The 22,011-nt window shown below is 35.3% G+C and overlaps 2 long non-coding RNA genes across 2 annotated transcripts in view; both read right to left on the bottom strand.

The window, feature by feature from the left end:
• Nucleotides 1–22,011, bottom strand: part of LOC131401020 (uncharacterized) — a 168,902-nt gene that overhangs the window by 81,284 nt on the left and 65,607 nt on the right. The gene's annotated exons all lie outside the window — the stretch shown is intronic.
• Nucleotides 12,004–22,011, bottom strand: part of LOC131401057 (uncharacterized) — a 35,156-nt gene continuing 25,148 nt past the window's right edge. Inside the window, exons 2-3 of the long non-coding RNA XR_009217531.1 lie at nt 14,032–14,104; nt 12,004–13,443 (exon numbers count right to left, since the gene is read on the bottom strand). This is a non-coding gene — a long non-coding RNA (uncharacterized LOC131401057). The remainder of the gene's footprint in view (nt 13,444–14,031; nt 14,105–22,011) is intronic.

The following is a 22,011-nucleotide window of genomic DNA, read 5'->3' on the forward strand; positions in this document are numbered from 1 at the left end:
ATTCATATTGTATTGATATTTATCATCCTAAAACATATTGAGCATTTAAGACTAATGTAACAGTGGTGTCATGCTTGTTTCATGATGTATGCACATTAATTTTGCTGCCCTATGTTAATAGTTTCCTTACTGTCCTTACAGTAATGCAGCTGAGTTAGAACTCTATTTCTGGTGTCTCCTGGGGTACGTTTTCTCTACAATATCACAGAGCGTTAAGGCTAATTCTGAGTTTCCTATAGACAGGACTTTCCTGTGATATGGATTTCAAAGACAGCTCAGGAATTCAAGCATGTTCCATTGTCCAAAGTTATCTGGTAGCCAGAAGTAGAGAGATAAAAAAGGATGTTGTAAAGATTGACTTTTATTCCAATTCACATTTCCGAAGCATGCATTTTCTTAATGAAGCTGGTGGCTTAATGCAGACAGGCACTCACTGTACTTTCTACAGTGGAACCTTTGCTATTTCTCTCTCTGACGGTTGATACACTATTTGACTAGGGCCAACAAGTGAAGTACTAAATTAAAAAGGTATCTGATGTATTTTTACCACCACCAAAAACGAAATGTATGAAATGAACGGTATAACATCAAGCAGAGTTCATTATTGACAACAGAAGCTTTGAAGACTAGCAGCTCATGAAAGATTTGGTGACTAGAGTTTGTGACACGGAGTCAAGTTAGTGGATAGTAAGCCTTCTTTCTGTACTCTCTTTTACTTGACTCTTCTCATAACGAGGCCTTTAATCAAAGTTTTGATTTGGATCACGTCTTTTGTTTCCCCCCTCAATAATTCAATTACACAAACATTTTATGACCATCAACTCTGATTACAAGCTAGAGAAATATAAGGACTGTAGAGACTAAATGGAGGACAGTGAAGTTTTCTGGGAGAAGGAAATTGAGTTTGGACTTGAAGGATGGGTTCTGGAGAAACTTCCAAGGTTGTTGGCATTAAAGAGGGCATTCCAAGAAAAGAAGACAGGGACAACACAGTGAAAAGCTATGAAAATTTTCACTATCCTAAATTATAAATTATCATAGATTTTTGTAGCTGGGAAGAACCTTTGAGTTCACTGATTCCATTGGTCTACCAATCATGTGACTTATAAGCCTAGAGTTGGTAGAAGTAACTCTAGATCATGGAAACAAAACAGAGGCGGATTATGTTTTATAAAAGTATATTGTACTAAAATAAAACGTCAAAATCAGTAGTCTCGGGGGCAGCCCAGTGGCGCAGCAGTTAAGTGCGTGCGCTCCACTTTGGCAGCCCGTGGTCAAGCCATGCTGTGGCAGCGCCCATATAAAGTAGAGGGGGATGGGCACAGACGTTAGCCCAGGGCCAGTCTTCCTCAGCAAAAAAGAGGAGGACTGGCATCAGATGTTAGCTCAGGGCTGATCCTCCTTGCAAAAAAAAAAAAAAAAAAAATGAGTAGTCTCTCCCAATCACATAAAATCCCAACTTTATACACAGAGATCCTAAACAGAAGGACTGTGCGCTCTAAATTCCACTGTTAGGCCAAATTTATAGATGTTCTAGAATTCTAGGGGAAAAGATCCATTTTCCAGTAACTCTCAAGGAAGGGAAAATAAATGTCCTTTCAAGGTCAAATGCCACTGTGAGAATAACAAGGAAAGACTGATTTCCCAAGGTCATCTTCTATAAAGGATAAACATACTTTATAAAACACACAGTTCAAAACACTACAATTCCACTACCATTGAGAAAAAAAATAATGATCTACTGACCAAATTAAAACTACTCATTCTACTGAGGAAATACGTTTCTGAATGTTGTGATAGAAATAGATTTATTGTCCATCTTTAGAAATATATTCATTATCCATCTTTTGAGAGACAATAAAAGGAGGAATACTTTCTAATAAGGGTTAACAATAGAAGAAAACTTCACAACTAAAGATTGGAAACTGAAGGAATTCTCCTAAATTCTAAAAACAATTAAGTTGAGCCAGATATATGATTCAGGAAATTTTATTAAGGAAACATACTGAGTTTCTTTTTTTCTTTTGGCGGCTCTAGATTAAGCATTTCAAAAGAATCAAATGGTCAAATCAATCAAATAAAATATCTGACTTTATTTCCTTCAAGATTTGGCTAGTGATGGGACTAAATTGATCTTCATCAGCTCAAAATACATGCCATCCTTGCTGCTCAGTGTCCCCTTTCCTACTGAAGACCTGCTTGTTTTGCAGTTATGAAAATGGTAGTCAGAAGCAAAGAAATGTTTAAATTCATGCTATTTTCAAATTGTGCAGAAAATATAATATATTGGCTTTTGAATGGTAAATATTCTGTTACGTAGCCAGCTCTGTGAAAAGGAGTGTCCAGGTTTAACAAACATTCCAGTTAATTCAGAATCAATCAATAATAAATATACACTGAACTTTAAAAAATATTCAGAGATCTCTTTATTTTCTACGTTTTTAAAATTTAAAACTCAGGAAACCATTTTTATCTATGTTAATTATTTAATTTCCGCAAAACAACGCACTGGAAGATCTTCTCAACAATAGCTTATTTTCTTGCCATTTTCAGTTATAAATTTTATAAATTAATAAAATAAACCACTGTTGCAGTTTGAATTTGGCAAAGTACTATTTAAAATCCAAGATACACTAGTCCAGTGTATTAGAAAGTACAAATGCTCAAGGATTCACTATGCATCTTTTTAATCTCATAGTTTTACTTCCTTACCCTTAAAATGACTGTTTTCAAAATTTAATTTTCACTCTGTGATATTTGATGCTTGCACCTGAACTTATATTTCTAATTGGGTTGGGTTCAAATTATAAGAAAAGTGTAACAGTAAGTTTAGTTTAATTAGCAAAAAGTTAAGAAAACTCAGGTGACATTTATTATACCAAGACTTACATATAATAAGTGCTCTAATTAGTTGAATTGATTACTTTATTTATTCAGAAAGGAATACTCCTAGAGATTTAATTATAGGGTAAAACTAAGTATTTTCAGATTTATGCTATGTCAGAAAAGGTGAACCTACGTTAATTCAAATATCATCCATTTACCATGTGCATATATTGACTCTTATATTGAAGTCTCTATGCATATATGAGCCTTGAATATTTTGGCTCAGAAAAGAGGCTATTTATAGCTGACACCTAAATTCATGATTAAGATTATTTATGAAAAGGTTGATTTTATCCTTAGCTGTAGGAAAAAGGCATAAATAAACTAACCCAGTTCATATCACAATTATTTCTCCCTCCACCGGTGACTTCTTTCTTAGCTTGTTCGTGGCCTTATCTTACTGCTTATATTTATAAGCTGTTTTCTTGTCCTCATCTTTTACCAAACTAGATTTAAACCTATGTGAATTCAAGAAAGTATCTTTTTCACTTTAACTTCCCATTAGACACACTTTACTCACATTAATAACATCCAATTTAGCAATGAAGCAATTTGGGAGGTAAGATATTGCCTAATGAAACATTCAGCAATTTATTATCTTCCTCTTCGCTCATTCTGCTCTGCTTTGTGTTTTATTTCATTCATTTCTCTTGTTTTATATATTTTATTATCTAATAATCTTTGTTCAAAACTGAGATAAAATTTTAACTTAGTAGGAAGATTTCTGGGACCAAAAAAAGAAAATATATAGGATGAGAAAGATTTTAAAAATTGTTCTATATCTTAAAAGATAAGTTTTCTTATATTTTGAGCTTTTACATGTTCTCGTGAAAAACAGTCTTTGTTTTCACTCTGATGAAACAAATACAGTTCAAAGGAAAGAGTAAAATAATTATGTCGGAAATATTTATTCAAAAGATGTATCTAAAATAATCCAGCATAAATGAAAGGATACACACTTAGAAGTTAAAATTTGAAATCCTAATTATGATACCTGCACTGCAATAATGCAAGTTTTTGTGAAACTAATTAGTCTTCTATAATGGAAAACAGTATAATTGAGTCTATATGGTTATGAGAGATGAAATCGAAAACAATTGCATATTTCCTGGCGTTTATATTCCTAAATTATCAAACATAATTGTTTTTTTTATTTTTGCAGGTAATTGACTTGCAATCTTTATAAAGTTATTGGACTATATTCTTGCTTTGAAATCTTTTCATAATCCGTATTCCAACAACTTCTTCATTTCAAAGACTTCAAAATGTATTACAGTTTTAACCCATTAGTTACCTGTAAGGAAATATATTTTTTTTACTAAAAGGGAGACATTTTATGGAAAAACTAATAAAATGTTTCATCACACTTTCATGTGAATGGCAACAATCTTTTTTATTATATAATCAATATAAATATTCCAGAAATGTCTAAAATAGAGGAGAGGAAAAATCCTTAATTCCACCAACCTGAAATGATAATACCGTAAAGTTATTCTATTCTTGAAACTCTTGTGTGATTTTTTTATATAGCTGCATATGTAATTTTGTATTGTTTGACATTTTCAAATATGAAAATGTTAAAGAACTAAAAGAAGTGAGAGAAAATCAACTATTCAAAGGGAACCAGCAGAGAGTAAAATATTATTACATGGTATGAATGCACAAAGGATCAAATTAAGTAATTTATGTTTGAAGGAAAACAGGGCAAAATTTGAGATCAAGAGACAATTGTTTGATTAAATTGGCAAGCGAGATATTGTTAAGTACTGTATCGTTCAACCAATAGGTGAGTAAAAATTTTAAAATATCAGTCAGTTTATGCCCTAAAAAATTCCAAATCACAGAAGGATAGCTGAACAAATGTTTATTTTGCGTTTACCCTACCCATCCAGTGCATATCCTGAGTGGCTCTGCCCCACACAATCACACAGAGACCCATGCTGATGGAAGCCATGCTGCCTTATATTTTTTATCTGAAACATGAGGCCACCTTGTTCATTGCAACAGGAGAAGAGAAGAGAGAATCCCATAAATAAAAGCTTTATCCCAGAAGTAAAGCTCATCACTTCCTCTCACAGGTCATTGAACAGAATTATTTGCCTTTGGTTTACCATCAAGAAGCAGAAAAATATAGTCTTCCCTATAGATCCAGAATGAGAGTAAAATTAGATATTAGTGAGTACTAGTGTTGTCCATTGCATAAAAATAGAGGTACTTCTGTTGTCTTTTAGCTGATTAATTAATGTTCTCTGTCTTAAAAATATTTAACCAAGTTCAAGTACTCAAATTTTAATTAAGATTGCCTCATTTTAATGTTGCATCTATCTTTCAGCATTCTAAGTAATATTTCATCTTTTATAAAACAAATTATGATAAAGTGTTATTATTGGCATATATTACCATTTGAATCTGCTGTTTCCAACATAAGTTATTCATCTAAAGTTGTTATTCTTCATTCTGTAATTATTTTAGAAGAGACGATTCTTATTGTAAATCTATATCAGTAAAAAAAAATCAGGGCGCCGGCCTGGTGGCGCAAGTGGTTAAGTGCGCGCGCTCAGCTGCGGCGGCCCGGGGTTCGCTGGTTCAGATCCTGGGTGCGCACGACGCACCGCTTGTCAAGCCATGTTGTGGCGGTGTCCCATATAAAGTAGAGGAAGATGGGCATGGATGTTAGCCCAGGGCCAGTCTTCCTCAGCAAAAAGAGGATTGGCAGATGTTAGCTCAGGGCGGATCTTCCTCACAAAAAAAGAAAAAATCGTCTGTGTGTGCTATCATATCAAAAAAACTTAATAGAAAGAAAAATCTCAGCATAAATATCTTAATTTACACATTATTAAAAATAATTTAAAAACTAAATGAAAAAATAAGAAGTCGAGTAAATTATAACTTGATTAGAAAAATTCTATTCAGCTATTAAAATTATAATCATAAAAACTTAATGGGAGATATAGATTTTGTTTAGAGGGAATGCTAAGTTGGAATTAAGCAAAGTATGTAATTGCATGGATATGGAAAAGATTTAGAAAAGAATTCAGAAAAAAAATGAAGGTATTTGATGAGTCAGAGTGGTAGAACTGTTAAGTGAATTTTAGTTTAAGTGTCTTTTTGGTGTGATGCTTATAAAATGAAATGATATAAAATGCTTAACGTTTTGATGGTTCTGATCAATTTGTTAGGTACTGATGAAAGTTCTGTCAACTCTACCAGTACTTTCTATAAAGTACTATAGTGATGAAGCCAATTAATCAATAAAATTTACTGACCTAAGCACTTTAAATGTAGTACCTTAAAAGCATTAACTCATTTCCACACTTCTCCAAGGAAGATATACAGATGGCCAATAGACACATGAAAAGATGCTCAACATCACTAATCATCAGGGAAATGCAAATCAAAACAACACTAAGATGCCACCTCACGCCCGTTAGAATGGCTATAATCACCAAGACAAAAAACAACAAATGTTGGAGAGGATGTGGAGAAACAGGAACACTCATACACAGCTGGTGGGAATGCAAATTGGTGCAGCCTCTATGGAAAACGGTATGGAGATTCCTCAAAGAATTAAAAATAGAGATGCCCTATGATCCAGCCATCCCACTACTGGGAATCTATCCAACGAACCTGAAATCAACAATCCAAAGAGGCTTATGCACCCCTATGTTCATTGCAGCATTATTCACCATAGCCAAGAAGTGGAAGCAATCTAAGTGTCCCTCGACTGACGATTGGATTAAGAAAATGTGGTATATATATACAATGGAATACTACTCAGCCATAAAAAAAGACAAAATCGTCCCATTTGCAACAACATGGATGGGCCTGGAGCGTATTATGTTAAGTGAAATAAGCCAGAAAGAGAAAGACAAACACTGTATGATCTCACTCATATGTGGAATATAAACCAACACATGGACAGAGAAAACTGGACTGTGGTTACCAGGGGCAGTGGGGGTGGGGGTGGGTACAAGGGGTGAAGGGAGTCATATATATGGTGATGGACAAACAAAAATGTACAACCCAAAATTTCACAATGTTAGAAACCATTAAAACATCAATAAAAAAAAATTATTCACTCATTTAATATTTAATCTAACATAGTAAGGTTATTTCCATTATTACTTTACACGAATGAGAAAACTGAGCTACAGATAGCGTCAGTAACATGTCAAAGGTTACCAAGTTAGTAGGTGCCAGATCTGGGCATGAACACCGAGTCTATTCTCTTCCCCACTATGCCCACTGTCTCCCATAGCTTACTGAAAACTGGGTGACAGATGTCCATATTAGAAGAAAAATTACCCAGAATAAAACACAGGAAGGATGAGGAGGAAGAGGAGGCAAAGGGAGAAGATGGGTACGAGGAGAAACAAGATTCAAGAAATAAAGATAAATGTTATAGTGGTAAGATAGAAATAGCCAGCCCTGGTGATGTAGTGGTTAAGGGTCGGTGCTCTCACTGCTGTGGCCTGGTTTTATTTCTGGTCAGGGACCCACACCACCCGTCTGTCAGTTGTTGTACTGTGGCGGCTGTGTGTTGCTGTGATGCTGAAAGCGATGCCACCGGTATTTCAAATACCAGCAGGGTCACCGATGGTGGACAGGTTTCAGTGGAGCTTCCAGACTAAGACAGACTAAGAGGGACCTGGCCACTCACTTCCAAAAAAATTGGCCATGAAAGCCTTATGAATAGCAGTGGAGCATTGTCTGATACAGCTCTGGAAGGTGAGAGGATGGTGCAAAAAGACTGGGCAGGGTTCCACTCTGTTGTACACAGGGTTGCTAGGAATTGACTCACAGCACAAACAACAGCAAAGATAGAAATAATATTAAACTATGACGTTATATGATTTCAAGGGAGTTTTTTTATTTGTTTGTTTGTTTTGGTGAAGAAGATTAGCCCTGAGCTAACATCCATTGCCAATCCTCCTCTTTTTGCTGAGGGAGATTGGTCCTGGGCTAACATCCATGCCCATCTTCTGCTACTTTATGTGTGGGACACCGGCCACAGCATGGCTTGACAAGCGGTGTGTAGGTCAGTGCCAGGGATCTGAACTCGCCAACCCTGGACTACCGAAGTGGAGTGAGTGAACTTAACCACTATGCCGCCGGGCCAGACCCCTCAATGCAGTTTTAATACCAATATAAAATGGAAAATTATACTATTTAATATGTACTAAAATTTTTCTTTTTCTAGAAGACTTAGTTGATTTAAGCTTTGATACTGTTTCCTTCAGGAAAAAAAATCTACCTCATTTAGCTTAGCCCTAGTAACACCAGGTTTTTTATGACAGCAATTTTTTGATATTTTGATGGTTCATACACAATCTTTTTGAAGCAGTCTAGAACTTTTAATTCTCACTGCCAGGTCACAATGCAGACTGAAGACTCTCTTATTTCTTGCTTATATTACTACAAGGGCCTTCCAACTGCCCCTCCTACCTCTATTTCCCCTTTATTACCCCCACCATATACACAGTCTCTGTCTCTGTCTCTGTCCCTGTCCCTGTCTTTCTCATACACACACACTCACACAACTTCATACTAAACACTCTGAAATGTGTTTCCAAATGGGTCATTTTCTACATGAAATTCTTTGATGTCTTTTTTATTTCTTGCAGAATTAAGTAAAAACATAGTTGGGCATTTTTCATCTTTTGATCCTTACCCTTAAACCTAGAATCTCCTTCCATCTCCATTTTGGCTCTCTCAGCTTCCAGCTAGAAATGGGGAAAGCAGGTTTTATCTAGTATGTTAACTTAATCAGGCTGTAACAAGTAATAATTTGCTGTTGCATATGCCAGACTTTGTCTTTTTTGCTTATTTTTATAGTGAATAGAGTATCAAATAAGAAAGATAAATTGCTGTTAGCTATTTCTTCATACCAAATGACTCCAGAACTTAGTGGGTTAAAATAAGCATTTAAATTATCACATAATTCTGTATTTAATTGGGTGTTTTTATAATGTAGATGATCTTGGGTGTGTTCTGTTAAACCTTCTCATATATCTATTGTCAGCTGTTTGGTCATGAGGTAGCTGGATGATTTCAGATGTCTTCACTGACATGTATGGCAGTTGGCATACTCTTCTCCCAGGTGTGCTGGTTTTCCTCCACATGTCTTCTTAACGTCCAGCAGGCCCTAGATCATTCACTTGGTGGTCTAAGGTTTCCACACCCAGCAACAACAACAAAACAGCCTCAATGTGCAACATCTTTCAAGCATCTGCCTCTGACACTCTTACTAAAGTTCCATTGGCCTAGGAAATCACATGGTCGACCCAGATTCAAGGGCTAGTATAGTCAGATCTACCTCTGGATGGAAGGTTGAGACAGCTTTTGTAATTTATGTCTGTCTGGGAATTTCTCCGTTTCATCTAAATTGTCAATTTTTTGCATAAAGATGTTCATAACATTCCTTTATAATATTGGCAATATTACCATGGCAATTTATTCTGTCTCTCTATTTTCAAAGATTGGTGTTATTTTAACTTTATAGAAACAAAAGATGGGTGCCAGCCCGGTGGCGTAGTTGTTAGGTTCCGCACTTTCTGCTTCGGCTTTGTGGGTTCACATCCCAGGCACGGACATACACCGCTCATCAAGCCATGCTGTGGCAGCATCCCACATACGAAAAAATAGAGGAAGATTGGCACAGATGTTAGCTCAGGGCCACTCTTCCTCAAGCAAAAAAGAGGAAGATTGGCAACAGGTGTTAGCTCAGGGCCAATCTTCCTCACCAGAAAAAAAAAAGAATTATAATTAATCACATTTAGTATATTAACTGATTCCACTGTGGGACATAAAATAAAAAAGTACTGGCGCAGTTTTGAAGTGGTGTGGTAATAAAAAGCATATACACATGTAATAAACACAAATAAATTTGTGCACAAAAGTACATCTTATTCACAGATATAACCATACACTACTTTTCCAGGGGTACTATGTAGTTAATAAGATCTGGACACATTCCTTAAGAGGAACCAGATAAAAACTGAAATTTGATTAATGTAATTCTTCTGCTCTCTACTGAGACTCCAGCTGAGTGCTGAGGACAGGCAAAGACAGATATACTGCTTCAGTGAAGCAGAGCACTCTACCTGTAGCCCATATCCAAGAAATCTTTTATTAATGAACCCGCCACTTACTGTGAATCAGCATTTGTGTCCATGGATCCCTAGGATGGAATAATGACAGTTCAGAGTGATATTAAGCTTGATGATTTTCTAAACCAGGATGAGAAAACATGGGGTTCTGACAGTAAAGTCTGGCCAATTTTTTCACATTCATTTCCATTTTTATAGCAAGATGAGCCATTTGTTATAGCTGCAGAAACATTTTTACATTGGAACAAAATTGCATAATTTAAGTATTGTATCTTTTCCAAATTCTTATGCAGTGCTTCACTGGAAGCATATATAAATGTGAATTCTTCCATCCCAATTTTTAAAATCTTCATGACAATCAAAAGATGATATTCATTTTATATATATTTGTCCACACACATTTTACCTCTCTTTTCAGATATTTGTTGTCTATTCCAGCACTTTTTTTTTTTTGATTTGCTGAGGAAGATTCACCCTGAGCTAACAGCTGTGGCCAATCTTCCTCTATTTTGTATGTGAGCTGCTGCCACAGCATGGCCACTGAGGAGTGGTGTAGGTCCATGCCCAGGAACTGAACCCGGGCTGCTGAAGCGAAATGCACTGAACTTAACCACTAGGCCACCAGGCTGGTCCTATTTTACCACTTTTTACAGTTACAGTTTGCAAGATTATCTGCTTACTAAATTCATAGAAATAGATATGATGTATCAGATAACTGAGATCATGCTGTGTATGCTCAGGCTATGAATTCTCTGCTGAAGATGACTGATGACTCTATGATTCTATAAAACACTAAGATATTATGTCTTTAATAAAAGATAGTTTGTTATCAATCTTTTGATTTATTGAACGCTTATGAGTATAAAAATATAGATACAGTCTGAATATGTATATGTATATATACATATATATGTGGGGGTGGGCATGAACAAGTGGGTACACATGTGTTTATAAAACATTTGTATATCCATTAAACACAATGAAATAATTCTGATGATCTCAGACTAGATGGGAACAAAGGATGTTATTTTTATATCCTTTATATATTCTATTTCCTTAAAAATAAATTATTTTTGCCTATTTTCAAAGATATTCATTATAGTTATCCTAAAAAATTGGACTTGTATGATTTCCATTCAAAGAAAAGTTTCAGTGAATTACATAAGTAAACTGATATAAAGATGCACTCTACTAGAAGGAAACCAATAGTCTAGTTAAAATCATTCACAAAATGTGTATCTGAATCTTCCTTGCCATTTTTATCTACAGCTGACACCCCACCCCCTTGAGCTTCTTATGTTACCATTGTTTAAAGACTTATTTTTTGGTCATCTCATAGGAATTTCAAATTCAAACTACAAGAAATTCTTCTGACCTACAAACACTACCTCACCTACTCTGTTCTCAGTCTGTGTTGATGGCTTCACCACCTATCTGCTCACTGAAGGTAGACACCTCAGATGCTTAAAATCATCAGAGATTTCTCTCTATCTGAAAGATAAAATCCAAACTCCTTAAAATCAGCTCCAACCTGTATCCCCTTCCCTACACACTCACATGCACTCTTCATTTCAACCACATAATACTACCCAAAATTATTTCAGTAAGCCAAGTAATCTTACTTCTTTGCTTTGGTGCACAAAGAATACATTCATTTATTTATTGAAGGCCTACTATATTCCAGACACTGTTCAAGCAAATGAGATAAACAAATGAATAAAAAGAAAGCAAAAATAATTTCCTCCATGAAACATATTAGGTTTAGTCTATAGTTCAAGAGGAAGGTGTAGACTGGAGATATGAGTTTGGGTATCATCAGCATGTAGATGATAATCAGCATATAGATGATATGTAAATACATGAGACGAAATGAGATCACCAAGGGAGTGAGTGTAGATAGAGAAAAGAAAAGGCACAAGGTGCTGAGGAAGAGAAGAGGAAGGTCATCAATAACCATCAATGAAAGTGATCCTTCCTCTTCGGAAGGCTCAATGGATGGCCAGTCATAGTAAGGTCATAGATTGTGGGGCAATTCTAGAGGAATCAGCTAGAAAGAAGGGGGGGTAATCAAATAATGAGATATATGAAAATGAGATTATGGAAAAGTTGCAGGTATGGGAATTGACATGGTCTAGGGTATGACCACAGGAGTGAGTGGTTGTGATAACTGATGGTCAAACTCTTCACAGGGGAGAATTTACGGGAACTGAGAGTAGGCAGGATCATCTCTGTATATATTCAAATCACCAAGAAATAAGACATAAGTAGATTAGGAGAGAATGACAGTGAAACTATAGTTAAAATCACAGAGATGAAGCGAGTGCCCCGATATCTGTAGATGACAACACAATGAGGAACAGTAGTGATGAACTGGAAGACAATAAAAACAAAAGATGTAGTCAAGATTATCTGTTCTAGAGAAAATAGAGAGACGTATGGAATTATCAATGAGAAGCCAAAAGGAAAAATACTCTATGTTTAAGCCCAGTTGTCTTAGGGATATGAGAGAAAAACAAGTACCGCTTGAGAGGGCTTCAGGAAATAAAGCATCATCAGGGAGATCCAGGTTTCTGTTACAGTAAAATGGTGAAGGAAATGCTCAAAAAAGAGGTTGATGATGTAGGAGATTTTGCTGTTGATGGACCACAAATTCTAAAGTATTTTGTGGCGGGGGGGGCAGGGTGAGATAGAGACTGAAAAGGGCATGAGTAGAATTAGATGATATTCAGGAGACAGCCCAGGAGGTATGAGGAAGTCTGGGGCTTCCTGTGGTAACTGCAGAAATATTGTGAGTTTAATGCTAGTGGAATCAAGTTATACAGTTTTAGCAAAAATGTGACTGTTGTGGGGCATGAAATAGTGAGGATCCCAACGCACAAGAGTAAGGGTCCCGTCAGGGGCTGTGTAGACCTGCTTTGACTAGGTAGGTGGAATTGAAGACTTCATGGGAAGTTTGTCTTACTCGAAGCAGAGTTCCCACATAACGCCCGCAGATGAAGGGTTAAAGGCTGGGGAACACTCCCCATCTTTGAAGGCCCAGTGGAAATGTCAATCTTTCCATCTCCTCTGAGCATCTTAAGAAAGCAGACTTATTTCCTCTTCTTGTTTCCTTAGCACTCTGTTCACCCAACTATCACCATATGTGCCTGCCTGTCTTTCCTAGTAGACTGTAAGACTCTTCAGTGAAGGAATAATTTATCTTAATATCCACAGTGTCTAGCATAGGGTCTGGTGTATATGGTACTCAGGAAGATGCTACAGTTGGTGGATGAAAGCATAATATTCTAAATCAGGACTTCTCAAGCTTTAATGTGCATATAGATGGCATAGAGATCTTTTTAAATGCAGCTTCTGGTGTCTGGGTTGGGCCTGAGGTTGTGCATTTTTTCCAAGAGGTCAGGAAGTGCTGATGCTGTTGGTCCTCAGCCACACTTTGAGTTGTTAGGTTCTAGAATACATCAAATGGTAGGCACTTAGACATTACAATTTTGATTATAACGCATTATCCCTTAGGACATTAAAAAAAGTATCCACAGTTTTGCTGGTTTGTTATCAACAGACTTTTTTTCTTGCCTTTTAAATTTTGCTTTGCTACAATCTTTAATAAAACTTTGTATTTAATGTTGAACTCCAGGTAAAATTACATTATAGTCCCTAAGAGATTGAATCAGGGACTAACCATGAAGTTTTCTGAAGAGCAAACTAGTGACTAGAAATCTATTTGAATAATGCCTGCTGATAAAAAAGTCTTTTGTCCTTAGTGGTCAAGGGTGTGTAGTATCACAAGAACTGGTCTGATGTGAGAACACATTCATCCTTGCATCTCAGGACCCAAGGCAGCATTTGGACATGGAGCTTTCAGTAGGACTGTGGTTCTGGAGAATAGGCTTGTCATTTTGTTAAACAGTTTAATTTCTTAGTAGTGTGATCTTATTAAGTTTGTATTAAGATTTGTGTTTAGAGGACATTCACCGTTAATACTTTGTGAGCAATATTTTAAAAATTTTCTGGGGAAAGTGAACTGCTAAGATCTTACTTAGGAATGTTGAATTCTAGAGCAGGAAAAAAATCTTATTCCATAACAACATTGCATCCAGTCTGTTTCTAGACTGAATATAAAGCAGATATATTAATAAATTTCATTTGGAGTTAACTTTGTGAATTTAGAGTTTCTCACATTTAGATTAAAGAAAAAAATGCAATATCATTTTCTAAAAGTAACAGACATTTTTTGTAGTCATAAATATATATGTGTGTGTGTCTGAGTGTATATATATTTTTTCTGCATTAATTTTAATTCAGTAGTATAATAAAATCAGGGAAGGGTATAATGTCAAGTCTTTTATGACAAAACTAAAAAGTAAATATTGTATACATTTGTTTACAAATTTGAAGATACATATACTGATGAAAATTTCACTGAAGCAACACATTGACATCATATTCTTAGAACTGTGTGAACTTGTTAATCATTACATTTCCATGAGCGAGGACACAAGGGTTTTACGCCCTTTCTAATTTAATTGGTAAGCTCTACAGAGCTTTTAGAGCCTGTTTGATGTTTCCACACTTCCTAATTGTAGAACATTATATAAACCTGGCTTTATCTGTACTTATACCATAGAAAAATCTTAAAGCACTAGCTAATAAAGAAATATGCAGTGGTAATGGAAACCAAAACCCTTTACTCATTTCACTCCATTAGATTTGATAGATGGATTTTATAATTAAAACTAAGGTTTAAGATGTCCTCACTTTTTTATCTAAATTTTGAAGTAGAGACATTTAAAATCTCCTTAAGGAAAACTAGCAATTTTAAGAATACATATCCATTAATTGAAAACGTGGTGCTAGATGATCGTTATGATTTATTACTTGTAAATTACCAAGTAAAAACTTTAAAAATATATAGACCAAATTTATACATTGAAGGTTTCCCACAGTGATATTGTTTTAATAATACACTAATATCTGAAATGAAATATAGACTATATAGAGATTTGTTTTAAAAATATCTTTGGCAATATAGAAATATTGACATATAAGGTAGTTATCTCCATACTCTAAACAAATTTTTCTTTTTTGAGTGAAAAGAAATTAAAACAAATCAATGTAATTTTTCTCATAATTTCTCAGGTATTCAGAAAACACAGAAATAATATAGAAGGATCAAAGAGCGCTCAGTCCTTGTATTTTCTTTTTTCCAATTCACGTAAATTTTTAAAGACTACACGCTGGAAAATAGTTCTTCCAGATTTATTTAAGAAACAGTTTATGTGATATAGATTGGTGGGGAGAGGTAGGGAGCAACCTTTCTCTAGAGCAAAGATATAGTTAGTTATTTTAGTAAAATAAGCTTTTGGCTTAGCTGGAGATATCTTTAGAAATCATGAGGAAATAACCTCTTCTTTTTCCAAGAAAGAGTCATTTACTCATTTTCTTCCAGTTTATTAAATCTAATCCCTAACTACTGCCTATACTATTTCTACCTTATTTGAACAGCAAGGTTAAAAAGTCTTTTACTGTCCTCATTCAAAATCCATCCTCCATTATATTTGATCTAAGTTATTTATAAGTTTGCATAATTCTCACTTCCCTAACTTTTCATTTCTCATCTGAAAACAAAAATACTTTGTTTTCATGACGTGCACTTTTCTCCTACTTGATGAAGATGAAACTTTCTGTCTTCACACTTATCTTTCCTTCATTTAGGAGGAGAAAGTGTCCTTCCATTTCTTCAAATAAATTTCAGCACCTAGGCTTCAACTCTCATCAATTTCTTACTCCTGAAAGATGGTACAACCACATTCATTTCCTCCTCTAAATTATTTCAGCTCTCTTTTGCTATAGTTTCTTATTCAAAGATTCAATATATATATATAATATATACATTTGTATAGTATATATTATATAATATAAAATATATATCTTATAGAATATATCTTATAACATCTTAATAATTAAAACAAAACAAAATCAAAGTATTTTCTCTTGACTTTAATGCCTTCTCTATCAATATTTTATGTCCCTGACCCAAAAAATTTATTTGGCATATTTATATATAAAATAAATTATATATTATATTTTATTCTTTCTTTATCAAGATCCTAATTACTTTAATCCCTGTGAAATTATGAGGAATATACTTTCAGAGATCATAAGGATACTTTCTTTTTCCAGTGTACCAAATTCAGGGTCTTTTCCCGTCTATTTCTCCCTTATCTTTGAATTTACACCCTTTGGGATTAAATTTTATTCTCCAGCCCAGCCTTAACAGTTTCCCTGGCTTTTGTAACACTCCAATGTCCTGAACTTCCTACCTTTTCTATTAATCCTTCTCTCCCTCCCCCTCTTATCATATTTTCCTTCAAAATGTAAATTCTATATATCAAACTAAACTCATTTATTTTAAAACCAAACTATTTCTTTGTTTCAGTATCAATTTTTCTATTTTAAAACTATGAAAAACTTGATGTCAAAAAATTTTACAATTTATGTTTAATGGATCAATTAATGGATCATCAATAAGATAAATGTCTGACTTTGCATAAGAAATGGCTGAAATCCTGTAAGAAACAACATAGGCAAGAAGACACTGGAATGCTTTCCCACTAATCTCTGGCACAGAGCAAGGATATCCATATTGGCAACTTCTATTAGACATTGTACTAAAGGTCCTAAGTAGTAGCATATATTTTTTAAGAAGAAATTAATAAATTAAAGGCATCCAGATCAGAAAGATAAAAGTAAAAATGTCTTCATTTGCAGGTGACATAATCCCGTATGTAGAAAATCTTAAGGGGAAAAAAATGACTAGAACTAACAGATGAGTTTAATGAACTCATAAGATACAAGATCAATATTTAAAATCTATCTATCTCTATGTACTGGCAGCAAACAATCTGAAATAAAATTATAAAACAGTTCTAGTCACAATAGCAAGAAAAAGAATAAACTACTTTGGAATGAATATAACAAAAGAAGCATAAGACTTATATGCTGAAAATTACAAAACACAAAGAGAATTAAAGATCTAAATAAAATGGAGAGACATTTCATGTTCATTGATTGACAGGCTCAATATTGTCACAATGGCAATTAACACCAAATTGATCTATAAATTCAATGCTTTCTCTATCAAAATCTCAGCGGGTTTATTTGTTGAAATTGAAAAGCTCATCCCAAAATTTATGTGGAAAAGCAAAGGAAGTAGAATATCTAAAACACATTTGAAAAAAAAGAACACATTTGGAGGATTATAGTATTTGATTTCAACTTATTTTAAAGCCACAGCAATGAAGACAGTGTATAATCAGAGCATTGCTAAGAATATAGATCAATGGACCACAATTGGGAGTCCATTAATAAACCCTCACTTTAAAATCATTTATTTTCAACAAAGATGCCAATACAATTTAATGGGAAAAGGGTGCTCTTTTATAAACGGTGCTGGGGCAATTGGATATGCACATGCAAAAAAGAAAAAGAAAGAGGAGGAGGGGAGTGGAGGAGGAGGAGGAAAAGACAGACCCTTACTCATATCATACACAAAACTTAACTCAAAATGAATCAGAAACCCGGAAATTCTACTTCTAGGAATCTTTCCAAGAGAAATTTTTCAACATCTACACAAAGACATGTATGCAAATGTGCACAGAAATATTAATTACTTATACAAGCCCAAACTGGAAATAATCTAAATGTCTATAAGTGATGATTTGGAGGAAAGAAAAAGGAGTATATGCATAAAATAGAATAATATTCAACAATTAAAAGGAAAATATTGACACATGCCACAACACAGATGAACCTTGAAAACATCATTCTAAGTGAAAGAACTGAGATACAAAAGAGTATGCATTATGATTCTTTTTATATGAAAGGTTTAGAAAAGGCAAATTTATAAAAACAGATGGCAAGGGAGTGATTTTCTGAGGATGGGAATGGGATTAACTATAAACAGATATGAGGCCACTTTCAGGATGATTGAAATGTAGCAAGTGACCAACAATTTGAATTTGTCTCCGATGAAGATGTTTCCTGGGATGTGGGACTTTCAGTGCTAATTTACTAAAACCATTGAACTGTACACCTACAACAATTGAATTTTATGATATGTAAATCAACAGCTCGATAAAGCTGTTAAAATAAATAACAGAATGCTAAAAATACTAGATATACTTCACAAATAGTGTCTTGATTACTAAAGTAAATATACCAATTTAAAGTAAACATTGGGAAATTATAAATTTTAAAAAGAAGAAAAACATTTCTCAATTTACTGAAACAACAAAAAATTATAAATGAAATTTAATTTTGTACTGTATTCATTTTTGAAGGTTAGAAAATTGTGTATTAAATTTTCAAGAAAAGGTAAATTTTCTATTTAGGTTATATAAAAATAAACATGTCAATCCAATGATAGATTAAAGATGATACCACTTGTAGGGCAAGTTAACAGTTTGATAAACTCCTTGAGCATCTCTCCAGATTCACCCATTTTCCTGGGTGGGGATAGACTTTGTGTTAAAAAGCCATTGACATTTGTGTGTGGGTGTGGGTGTGGGTGTGTGTGAGAGAGAGGAAGATTAGCCCTGAACTTACATCTCTGCCCATCTTCCTCTACTTTATATGTGGGACGCCTGCCACAGCATGGCTTGATAAGCGGTGCATATGTCTGCGCCTGGGATCTGATCCTGCGAACCCTGGGCCACCAAAGTGCAGTGCGCAAACTTAACCACTATGCCACCAGGCAAGCCCCAAGCCATTGAAATTTTTACCTTCCTTTTTTCTATATAAATACAGTCATGTGCAGCATAACTATGTTTTGATCAATGATGGACCATGTATACGACGGTAGTCCCATAAGATTAATACTATATAGCCCGTGTGTGTAGTAGGCTATACCATCTAGGTTTGTATAACTACATTCTACAATGTTCGCATGACAAAAGCATCTAATGACGCATTTCTCAGAACGTATCCCCATAGTTAAGCAAAGCATGATGGTATAATGTGTAAAACATAGAACTGGCCTTAATGAGCAGTTTTCTTAAACTTTGAAAATTTAATTAAAAATATTGTTTTCTTTAATATAGAAACAAACCATGATATTTTAAAATAGTTTTATTTTATTCCTTAATGAGGAGAGGTTAGAGGATACAAGTACATTTCATTTCACACTACTCTATAAATGTCTAATAGATGAGAAAGATTATAGCCGCAAGCATTTCATGGTTTTAGGTGACCAGAAGGAAAGCAGGATCACAAATGTGCATCTCCACTAGAACTTTGCTCTAACCACCCAGAGCAGAGCTGAATTAGTGTCCTTTTTCAAGGAGCCCCTTTTTTCCCACCACACTATTTCCACAGCTATACTAAAATACAACCCAGTGAGTGGAAGGGGAATTAGAAAAGAGAAGGGGTTAGACCAAGTATTGGTTCACTCCCACTACCTTCAGAAAGGGGTTGAGGTGGCTGTAGAAACACCTACATAGCTTAGGGCGAAATCCTAGTAGATTCTGAAAATATTTCTAGAGGACTGAGAAATTTCCAAATCTATTTGTGAATTTCTGCATCCAGCCTAGCCCCAGAGTATACCTGAACTTATAGTTTAGAAATAGCTGAGAGAGTCATTAACATGAATAGAGACAAAAAATTTTCCCTTTGCCAAGATCTCTGTTGGCTAAAAGAATAGAAGAGAGAAGAGAGTCTGTAACATTGAATGTTTACCAAAAAGCTACAGTGTAAATTGGTTAATCAAAGTGACACTCTTTAAAATAATGGATAAGTTTATTTCCTTCCACTCTCCCAACAACCTGCCTTGGGCAAGATTAAATCTCAAAAGAAGGAAGGGAGGGGCCGGCCTGGTGGCACAAGCGGTTGGGTGGGTGCGCTCCGCTGCGGCGGCCCGGGGTTCGCTGGTTCGGATCCCGGGCGCGCACTGACGCACTGCTTTGGCAAGCCATGCTGTGGCGGCGTCCCATATAAAGTGGAGGAGGATGGGCACGGATGTTAGCCCAGGGCCGTCTTCCTCAGCAAAAGAAGAGGAGGATTGGCGGATGTTAGCACAGGGCTGATCTCCTCACAAAAAAAAAAAAAAAAAAGGGACGGGTGAGAAATGAAGAGGGAAGGGGAGGGAGGTGGAAGGATGAAAGTGGTGGTGAAGGGTGAAGGGGGATGGGGAAGGGACAAGGGGGAGGGAGAAGAGACAAGGGGGAGGGGGAGGAGGCAGGGGGAAGGGGAAGGAAAGGAGAACTAGCTGTAGAAAGTAAAGATGCTATACTTTTTGATATTTGAATATTGTGCACAAATATTCAACCACAAAAATGTGTTTGAAAAGTTTTTCTGTAAAAGAGAAAAGAGAAATTGGCAGTAGCTGCAGGAGGGACCAAGAGAGATCCCTCTTTTGCTAGTGATATTATGATGTTTTCTTTCAAGTCATTTATTCTCTAAGGTCAATAAATTTCTTCCCTACACAAGTATTTATTCTCAATAGTTAAAAACACTTATCTTTCGGGCCGGCCCCGTGGCTTGGTGGTTAAGTGCACGCGCTCCGATGCTGGTGGCCCGGGTTCGGATCCCGGGCGCGCACGGAGGCACCACTTCTCCGTCCATCCTGAGGCCGAGTCCCACATACAGCAACTAGAAGGATGTGCAGCTATGACATACAACTATCTACTGGGGCTTTGGGGGGAAAAAATAAATAAAAATAAAATCTTTAAAAAAAAAAAAACACTTATCTTTCCAACTTACCTATTTTTCTCTCTTCTGTTACTTTTTCTGGTTCCCTTTGCTATACATCTTCCTCCCTCTCCTCCCTGAAATTGTATCAGCTACATTATCAACTTTCATGGGAAATTTTTACTAAACACGATATTCTGAAAAGACTCATTTATGGGTTGTCATAACTTATGAGAAAAAAAACAATCTCCGAGGAGACCAGTGAATGTATTTTCCTCCTATTTTGCACCACAAGGTGCATGGGAAAGAACAGGATGGGGTCAGGATTGGGTCTTCTCCAGAGTTCTAGAAAATTCACTGGCAATATGTAGAATCCTGTAGAAGTGATACAAAGTGAGGAATTAGACTCAAGGATATTTTACATTTCTTGCCTAACCTATAGTCAAGTATGCCTGTGGTTTTTTTTTTCTCTTACCCTAACATTAATGTATAGTTATTTGTCTCCATTCTTTTTGTCATTGTACAGTTCCCCTTTCTTTAGTCAGATATTCCTACAGCACACCCAATAACTTTTGTTCTTCTCATGATATACATTCCACAAAAAGCTGAGATAAAAAGATCTCATATTTTAAAATTTGTTTTTATTAAGTAGAACATCAGATTGTATTCTCTGAACTAGAATCATTTTGTTGTCATTAGTGCCATCGAGTTGATTCTGACTCCTAGTGACTCTCTCTTCTCTTCCACCTGAATTATTTCTAGATTCTTATCTTCTAGCTCGCTAATTCTCTTTCTCAGGGTTAGCACTTTTTTTTCAGTAAAATATACATAATTTCATAGTCATAAAATAAATAGTATTGTAGCATATGCTTTTCTTGCCAACTTTTTCTACTTTTTAGTAACATGTTTATTTCATTTTTTTGTGGATTGTTTTCAAAGATGACATTCTCCTTAGCCTACAAAGCTGCCAACATTTTCTTATGTATCCAGAATCACTTCTGAGGTCTTCACTGAACTCAAAATACATGTTGTTATCAACAATGATATTAAGCCTACAAATGGTAGCTTCTTACATTGATCTAAAACCTACTATAAATCAGTATAAGACCTCCATATTTGCAGCAATTCTGGGACATAAGACAGTTTTCTAATAGCTCCTTCCTTCTTTCATATAACACAGAGACAAGGCTATTGCTGACATGAAATTGAAAGCTGATAAAGCAAATGCAAAGCTTAAAATTGATGGAAATATTGCAAACCATATCCTGAGGAAAAGGTCTAAATCCAACTGAGAAAATTACACACTGCCATTTTAAAACTAAGTAGCCAATAT

This window comes from Diceros bicornis, chromosome 1, assembly GCF_020826845.1.
Source record: "Diceros bicornis minor isolate mBicDic1 chromosome 1, mDicBic1.mat.cur, whole genome shotgun sequence".
NCBI classification, from domain to species: Eukaryota; Metazoa; Chordata; class Mammalia; order Perissodactyla; family Rhinocerotidae; genus Diceros; species Diceros bicornis.